At 49.6% G+C, this 9,326-nt stretch overlaps 1 pseudogene; it reads right to left on the bottom strand.

The window, feature by feature from the left end:
* Positions 1-3,613: 3,613 nt before the first annotated feature.
* LOC147953944 (uncharacterized) lies at positions 3,614-4,174 on the bottom strand (annotated as a pseudogene).
* Positions 4,175-9,326: the final 5,152 nt, after the last annotated feature.

The following is a 9,326-nucleotide window of genomic DNA, read 5'->3' on the forward strand; positions in this document are numbered from 1 at the left end:
GTGATCGAGCCAATCTCACAATTTCGATCTTGCTACTACCACTATAGCCCTGAGTGACTATGGCTACCTGAACTGAAGGAGTTCCCACAAGACCTGTGAATGTCAACTTCACTCTAAGGGTAAAGCATGCTCGCTCCTTCGCTCGTACGAACAATCAGTCGTTGCTGGGAGCTCTATCCTCCTCGCACTACTAAAAACAGGGTGAAAGAATCTCCCGCGTTCAGTCTGTGGAGGCCGACCATCATAGTCGTCTCTACACCAAGTTGGTCTTAAAGTCTACCCGGGCTAGCTTCTTCATTCTTCGATCAGGGGCGGGCTTCTTCCCTTATATACGATGACTTAGATAGATAAACTTCTTTGATCCATTCATTGATAAAGTCTTCGGGGGCTGTTTACCTTTTGAATCGACAGTAGAGTAGGTTTGATCTTGCTTTCTCAATCTTTCTCTGATCCTAGCCGTGTAGTAGATCCGGCTTTATTCGGCTAAAAAGAAGTGTGTGTGGCCGTCGTATCTGCTCGCCCCCTTCTTCATTCATCCATTTAGGTAAGAATGGATCCAGGGAACCTGGCTCGGGAACAGCCCTGAAAAAACACAGTAAGAGAGTCCAATCTCTGAAATATAGCATTTGATCTCCTAAGTAGTAGTAGTAGAAGGCTTAGTATCTGACTTGATCCAATAGAGTCAGAACACACAGTAGATCCAGATTCCACACCTTGCTGTGGACTGGGGAGAGAGCAGCTCTTCGAAGCTGGGCGTTCTGTGTGATTATGGAGGAACTGTAGTACTCGCCCCAAAATGCAAGCCGGGATAGATACTTAAAGAAAGGGGGAGCGGTGGGCCTTCAAAAAGGAGCGAGGGAGTGATGGGCAACCTTTTTCTATATGTTGCTCGTGAGCCGCCAAGTACCAGTCTCGCAACAGTACTGGCGTTAAAGGATCGGTCCTTCACTTGCGGATCGTTCGCGAGTCGAACTCGCTCTCTTGCCACGCCTTTGACTCACGAACTCGAGTCGGACTCATTCACTGCTGACTTTTTTGAGGATCGTTCGTTCTTCACTCTCTTGCTATTACCCGCAGGGAGCGCAGCAACCGACGGTGCATATTATCATATAGAAAGAAGCGAAGCGTAGCGATTCGTACTACCGGAAAAGTGTCGCTAACCGCTAGGCAATAGAGTCAGCTTACGGGGTGGGGCGCAAGCAAGCGTAGCGAATCACATAGAGTTGCCCCTACCTGCCAGCGCGCAGATAGATAGGGCGGGCGAGCGCAGGGATGGATGTCTGAGCGGTTGAAAGAGTCGGTCTTGAAAACCGAAGTATTGATAGGAATACCGGGGGTTCGAATCCCTCTCCATCCGCGAGGTCATAAGTTCTCTCTTGCCTTATCTATAGATAAGAACGAATCTCCTCGACTCGACTGATATGATGGATGGAATGGGTAGAAGGTTGAGGTTATTGTGTGTTGATTTAGTTAGGACTTTGTCTCCCTTTCGTTATCTTCCGCCCCGGGTGGATGACCTGTGGGAGCTAAGTCGAAGATCTCGGTGTCGTCGTGAGTGGTTGATAAACAACGATTGCAGTTTGATTTAGGGAGTCCCAACCCTGTGAAGCTTAACAGACAAAGAAAACGATAGAGACTTCCGGGTATAGGGTGACGACCTTAATGAATCAAGTATTCAGGTGGCAGAGTTTTTAGCTACATAAGCGCTCAAATTCCTGAATACTTATTGCCCAAAAAATATGATCAACCCCAGGTACATTTATTAGGTTTTGATCTGAGGCTATCCTGGTCTGCAGGACCCAACACAAGTATTCATCCTTTCCAATCTGAAAAAGGTGTTGCCGAAAGCTTACCCTCTTCCACACGGATGCTACAGCCGCTATCACTTTTGCAGGAGGGGAATTACAGAGTTCGCCTCTCGACATCTTGTTTGGTAAGCGGAATTTTGACCCAGGCGCCCTAGTGTTGCCTAACCGTTCGGCCGGAGATGTCGGATGCGAGATCTTTAGCTACTTGTATCAATTTGCCGCAGTGTGCTCTTAGATACAATGGGCTGGCAGCTGAGGCTTGGCAGGATGGGGGAGTTAATTAAGGTCGAGGGAGCAGGAAAGAGTTTGTTATTCGCTATTGGCTTAGTACGGCCTATACATAATAGGGCCATGACGGTTTTGGCAAGGCCTTGAACTTCATATATCCCTTTTTTACTCAATCCAGAATACCGATAAAGTCAGATTGAATCATTTTGTCGACCTTTCCTTTGGATTTATTATCATAGGTAGTGTTCGAGATCGCCTCTGTGCGGTGAACGCTCGAATGTAGCTAACATCAGTTTTGTCCTCGCGTGGTTGAAGGAGATGCTGCTGCTGGATGGAATGCTTCCGGGGCGCCATGATCCTTCTATCAGGAATAGAATAATCGAGGGCACTGACTGACTGCATCAATCATCGCTCAGTGAGCTATTAATTGCCGCCAATAGCGCTTCGCTTGCATGCAAGGCGGCTAATAAAAGCGCCAGGTAGACGCGCGGAGATGCATTTTGAGTACTGGTGGTACTGGACAAGCTCTAGGGGAATAATCTCTTTCTTATTTCTTTCTTATTTCTTTCCCATGACGACTAGGAACGGGCAAATCAAGAATTTCACTTCGAATTCCGGACCTCAACATCCTGCTGCTCATGGTGTTTCACGATCAGTATTGGAAATGAACGGAGAAGTGGTGGAACGTGCGGAACCACATATTGGATCACTCCAGTGCGGCACGAAGCCGCTGACGCTGAGTAGGCTCCTATGCCGCTAGCACGGTGGAGGTTCCGTAGCGCGTCATGAGCACCGGGCAAAGGGACGGTTGAGCAACTCAAGCGAACCGCCCTACCTGACTTTGGATAAAGATAGAAGGGAGAAGGTTGTGAAGGTGGCCTCGTTATCCACACATCTGGTCGGAGGACCGACCTGGGTTTTCACGAGCGTAGGCGGGTCCTGGAGTGCCCGTCAAGGGCGCTAGCGCATACCCCGGGGTGATCATCACCACCTGCACCTCACATCTCGGCACAGTGGAACGTGTAACCCGCCTGCTGTCCAAGTCAACCACTGAATTTCCTGTAATTCATAGCGCCTAACAGAACGTAGCAGCAAGGGACAACCCACCCATACAGACAGCCTGCGGGGAGGATGGCACTACTGGCAAAGACCGTCTGGCGAAAACGCCGCAGGCGCGAAGCGTGGTGGGCCTGCGCCGGGGAGCATAGGGAGGAAAGGGAGCCCGGACGGTGGAAGAGCCAGGGGAAGCCGGGTCATTTGACGGAAATGGAAGGTCCGAGCGGCTCATTCATTCTTGAAAAAAGAGGGGGGGAGCGAGCCAATGTATCAATGAATAGATACAGTCAACGGTATTAAGACAGCGCTGCCTACACGCGAATTAGCTTCCGAGGTCGAGCAGTCTCAATTTCACTACAGGATTTGCGAATGAATGCTGGGCTGGGCCACCTCAAATGGCGTGAGCCGCATGCGGGGAGACCCGCACGTACGGTTTTCAGGGGGATCCGGCCGGCCGGCGCCCACCCGACTAGAGGGACTGAGAAATTAATCGAGTACAAAACTTATCTTCAAGCTTTACCTTATTTTGATCGTTTAGAGGGCGATCGCGGAGTCACTGAATGAAGTCCTCCCTCCCTTTCTTTCGGAGGTGCTGACCCGCTGCGAGGCAGATATGACTAAGTGACATATTGAATATGGCGACGACTACAGCATGTCGTAGAAGGAGATAAGAGGTGGAGCCAACGACCCACTAAGACTCACGTATCTACAACTACATTCCCGAGCGGCAGTCAAACGGAGGCGTGAATGCAAGATGCCAGCGGAATGATCGACCGGACAGAGGCTAGGGCAGCTTTCTTCCCACCGCGTCCTTCCTTGTGTGTCGGAGATACAAAGCGAGTGCACCGGAAAAGAAGGGGAACTGAATCGATCTATTCCATGGCGAAGCATCCGAAGCATAACTGCACACTCACACGATCTTTGCCGAGAGATAGGAGCATTCGGTGGAACCGGTGAACTACACTTGCTTCTTGATAGATGTGTGGGACAGAGGGCTCGTGGTACCTGCTGCCCGCCCTTCCTCCGCTTTGATAACCGTGTGAACGGAGAGTGGGCAGAGCAAAAGGGAAGGAGGTCCTCATACGGAGTCGCACACTTGAGCAGTGCGGGAGACTGGAGAATGGGTCGAGTAAACTCCCTTAGGGCCGATTAAATCACAGACGAGGAACTTTTCTTTCTTTTTTTCTTTTTGATTTGAAGGGTATGTTCTCAAAAAAGAAAGGCAGAGGTAAATACTTCGAAGAGGCAGCTCGGTAGGGATGGAATGGTCAATAGTCAAGTCAAGGATGACTTCTTTGTTGGCGAAACGATGGGGGAGAGAAAGCACGCCAGTGATTCTCTGAGCCGGTCTTCATTTCCAACGCCTCGGGAAACAGGTCGAGATAGATGACAGCACCTTTTTATCCTCTTCCTTACCGGGAAGGCGCACTTCTCTTCTTCTTCTGGCCTTCACCTCCTGCCCGGCCCGGAAATAGAACCCAGCCCCCTTTCTGATCCATTCATTTCTGCAAGCAGGCGGGATCCAGAGCTAAGCCCCCCTCCTATTCGAAGCCGGGTGTGGCCTCGCCCTTTTGCTCTTCCTTCGGTTTGGCTCCACGAAGGCGCCGCCTAGACTAGGAGCCCCACTCATATTCAAAAGGCGCCCAGCTTTCAAGACGATGATAATAATTAGTCAACTTTTTCCAATATCATGGAATAGCATGGCCCGGGGCTAAGGTAACTCCAGTGGGAGAGCCGTGTTATGGGTGACCTTATTGCACGGTTCAGAGAGCACTTGTGTATGTGATGCAAGTGAACGTGTACGAAAAAGCTGTCGTAAAGTTTCGTTGTTCGTTCCGTCGTTGACCCTATCTATGTTTCTACGATGGCCCAAGAACACGCTCATTCTTCAGCCGTAGAGAGACTTTTGAATTGTGAGGTACCATTACGAGCTCAATATATAAGAGTGTTATTCTGTGAAATAACTCGAATTTCAAATCATTCACTTGCTTCAACTACTCATGCTATGGATGTGGGAGCATCAACTCCGTTCCTTTGGGCTTTTGAGGAGCGGGAGAAATTGTTGGAATTCTATGAAAGAGTCCCGGGAGCCAGGATGCATGCCAGTTTCATACGACCTGGTGGAGTGGCACAAGATCTGCCTCTTGGCTTATGTCGAGATATTGATTCCTCCACACAACAATTTGCTTCTCGTATCGACGAATTAGAAGAGATGTCAACCGGCAACCGTATCTGGAAACAACGATTAGTGGATATTGGTACTGTCACTGCACAGCAAGCAAAGGATTGGGGATTCAGTGGTGTAATGTTAAGAGGTCGTGCGACATGAAGACATTGATAGCAATATGGGGGAAGTTCCCATCAGGCAACAACGGTTCTGCCTGACCCTACAAAAGCATGCATATGTTGTCAGTGAAGATTTTGTGTGAAGCCTTGGAGACGACGTACCCGGGGCTAGGGTGAGCTGAGGGGGGACAGCGTAAGTGAGCGAATGTGTGTAAGCCCAGTCAAAGATTCCTATTCTAGGCGGGGCGGGCCATCAACCTTCGAATGGTGTTGGTCCTACGGACCGTGAACGGATTCGCCTCTGGCCTCTGGGCACGTCGGAACCGCATGAGTTCACCGGGGTGGAGCACGGTCCGCCAAAATCGGCATAGGTTAGGTGCTATTGATGGAACATGGTAAGCCCATCTTTCTCCATATGAAAGTGCTGCGGGCACATAGAGATGTGGGTAGAGGAAGTCTCAAAAAGCGAAGGCCGAGCTGTAGGTCACGTGACCTGCACCGAAAAGGTGGCTGACTGGGCTTTCTCCTGGATCAAAGCGGATCAGCTCGCCAAATTCGTCGATCGAATCGGGCGCCCCGGAACGTCGAATGAAAGTGGTCTTTCTACAACCCTATTTATATGATTTTTAGGGCCCCTTTCCCCCTATCCCTCCCTTATGTTTAGGAGCGGGATCTGCCCAAGAACGACCTGTGGTGGTACGGAAGGCACGGACTCCGCAAGCGTCCCGCACCCTCTGAGAAAGAAACTCCTCAACCATCACAAGATAAAGAAGTATGACGCTCTGTGTCTGACTCTATTGGTCATAGTTCCTTGCTGTTGCGGCCGGTGCTCGTTTGCGCGCGTGTGAACCACCAGATCATAAGGAAAGATGCCTCTCGGGGCATCTGAGAATGATTCGAGCCGTATGAAGGGAAACTCCCACGTACAGTTTGTTTTGGGGGGGAAGGAGCCCGACAGGGTCCCCCCACTGACTTGGCCCGGGCCTAAGTGAAAGTGCAAAAGTGAAGTGGTGGGCCTACCCATCCCAACCTGGGGTATGCTGGGATTCGCGAAGAGCAGCACCTTACGATGTTCATGACCAATCGGATCTTGACGTACCAGTAGGTACCAGAGGAGATCGCTATGATCGTTACTGTATCCGTATCGAAGAGATGCGACAAAGTGTTCGGATCATTGTGCAATGTCCTAATCAAATGCCTAGTGGCATGATCAAAGCCGATGATCGTAAGCTATGTCCTCCATCACGATCTCGAATGAAACTATCCATGGAATCGTGCGCCGTGTGAAACGTAGATCATCGCCGTTCTTAACCGAGACTCAGGTTAAGCTCCGTCTCGGAACCGCCGTGGGGTTAGGAGTAAAGCATCCCGAGGTTGGCGCATCTCGTTGGGCGTGGAGAAGCATTGGGAACCCCAATATCTTTCTTCGGAGCAGTTTCTTTTCCCGTCCCCTCGCCCCGGCATAGCGCTTCGCTTCCGGTTCTTCGGAGGAATCAACTGACTTCTCCCTTCTTCATTGATCCGGGGGAAAGGGAACCGTCTACCAGTTGGGAAGCTAGACATCAAGGTTGTGGCTTGATGAGGATAACTAAGCTGACACGCCGGAGTTGGCTGCTGGCACAACAGGGTGGTGCCTTACCGCACCGCAGGCGCACGCGCGGTAGCGTTCGTGTGTGGTGCTTCAGGATTCCAATGTACTGCGTCCAGGATCAGAACGAGCTTGCCGGCGGACCACTGCCGTCCCATTCTTTAGTGAGCTGGAGCGCTGCCATCTTATCCACGGAAAACGCGTCAAGCTATCGCTTCGGGTCGAAGCACTAAAAGAAAAGGACCGGGAAACGCGGCGGCATAGGAACCACGGGAACCCAGGAGGGAGAAAGACGATGTACGGGATACGGGATCCTCGCAGTAGGCTGGACCAAAATCCAGCCGAGAGAGGGCAGCCTTTAGAAGCAACAGGTTGGGAAACCAAGAGAAGGCTTCGCCTTTTCTTATCTTCTTCCCGGCACAAAAAGAGGGATTAGCATTATTGACCCCATGAGAAAGCACTAACACCTTCCTCATCGGGGCTCCGCGCACTGGGAAAAGGCTTCCGCGACAGGAAACCGGCTACTAGTTAGGAAGTGAACATAAGGTATCAAGAGGTCCCTCACAGTCAGGTGCAATGCAATTGCCCCCTATTAGTCAAGTACCCCTCTTCCTATTTAGTTTAGGGGTTAAGGCGAGAAATGGCTTGATGAACCCTTCCGTTCACCACGCACCGGCCCCATTCACTTGCAACTCGTAGAGGCTGTAAGTAAACAGTGCCCCACTAAATTCAAAGTGACGGTGGGGTTGAAAGACGAGAGTGCCTACCTCCGCGCCGAGAGTGCCCGCCCTTTCTGTCAAGTAGGCTACTTTTTCCGGAACGCAGTCCGGAATAAGCGTTCCTGTGTATATAGATATCTTCGATGCTGTCATTTCGACATGTCCGCTTCAACCCCTCTTTCGCCTCCCAAAAAGCAAAGTTGGCTTGACGAGCGCAGATGAGGAAGCGGGAGCAATAAAACCAAGAATCTCTTTCTTTTCTTTCCAAATACTTTATGAAGTTAAGGGGCAAAGAGAAGCGCTTTCGCTACTGAGAAAGCGAATGGTCAGCGCGAGGGTTCGACGACTTAGCCGAGCGTTAGCGACGCGTCATTCTCATAGCGAGGCGCTTCGAGTTAGCGAAGCGCTGTAGTAGCGTCGGAGACTATGTGCTATAATGCTGAACTAAGGACGTTCCGCCTTATCTATAGAAGCAGTCGACTGAGTTCTGAACGAATGGGATCCTTGGTGGGTAATGGCTCAATCTATAGATGGAAAGCCTTATGATGGGAAACTACCACGTTAGGTTTGGAGAGAGATGGGACCCGTTATAGTTTAGGGGGAGCAGATGCAAGCTTTTTCTTTCCATAGCCGGCCAAATGACTACCGGATCATCGGTCTACTCTACCTCAATTCACCATTTCGAACTTTATACAGAAGGTTTTTCCGTACCAGCTCCTTCTACCTATACCGCAGTTGAAGCACCTAAAGGTGAATTTGGTGTCTTTCTTGTCAGTAATGGGAGTAATCGTCCCTACCGTTGTAAAATAAGAGCACCTGGCTTTGCCCATTCACAAGGACTCGATTCTATGTCCAAACATCACATGCCAGCAGATGTAGTCACCATCATAGGTACTCAAGATATTGTGTTTGGAGAGGTAGATAGATAGGACGTAGTCTTGCTCGATCAGGACCCTAGCTTTATTGCGAGCCAAAACTGCCTGAAAGAAGCAAAATGGAAAAGGATGCAAAATGCAATGGGATTCCTGATCCAATAAGAAATCCCAATTCGGAGTTTGTTTGGATCAAATTCCTATGTTATACTATTCCATTCTCGATGATGAATCGATTTGATAGATCAGATATTGTTATTCCAAATATTGATCCGATTCAGTATCATCAGAATGACAAAAGCTGACATAGTTACTAGTGGTTCGAGGAGAAATCCTTTCAATCATCAACGCCCTTTTCTACTAAAACTGCTATTCGTGATACCGGTCAAATCGACTATTCTCATCAACTTTGAGTCTCTTCCCTCTCGTATGACTGTCAAAGTGGAGTTCCTTCTCTATAAGAAGAGCTGGTCTAGAGTGTGATTCGGATCAAAACAAATGGATGAGCCTCGTTTTGCTGAAGCAAGTGTACGCTGCACTAAGGAGTCGAGTCGACTTATCCGAACTTTCCTACCAAGTTCGAGCTCTTGCTCGCTCTATTTCGTGAGCTGAGCTATTTATACCGATATATACTATTGAGTGAGATGGAGAAAGACAATGGTGGTATTCCATAGGGAGATCCTGTGTTGGATGATAAAGAGGGTTTGCCTTTCGAGAAAGGGGCTTGGCTATCTCCATCTCCATGTTATAGGACGTATCAAATATATCT

This window comes from Triticum urartu, unplaced genomic scaffold (genome assembly GCF_056163025.1).
Source record: "Triticum urartu cultivar PI428250 unplaced genomic scaffold, HENAU_Tu73 scaffold1847, whole genome shotgun sequence".
NCBI lineage: Eukaryota > Viridiplantae > Streptophyta > Magnoliopsida > Poales > Poaceae > Triticum > Triticum urartu.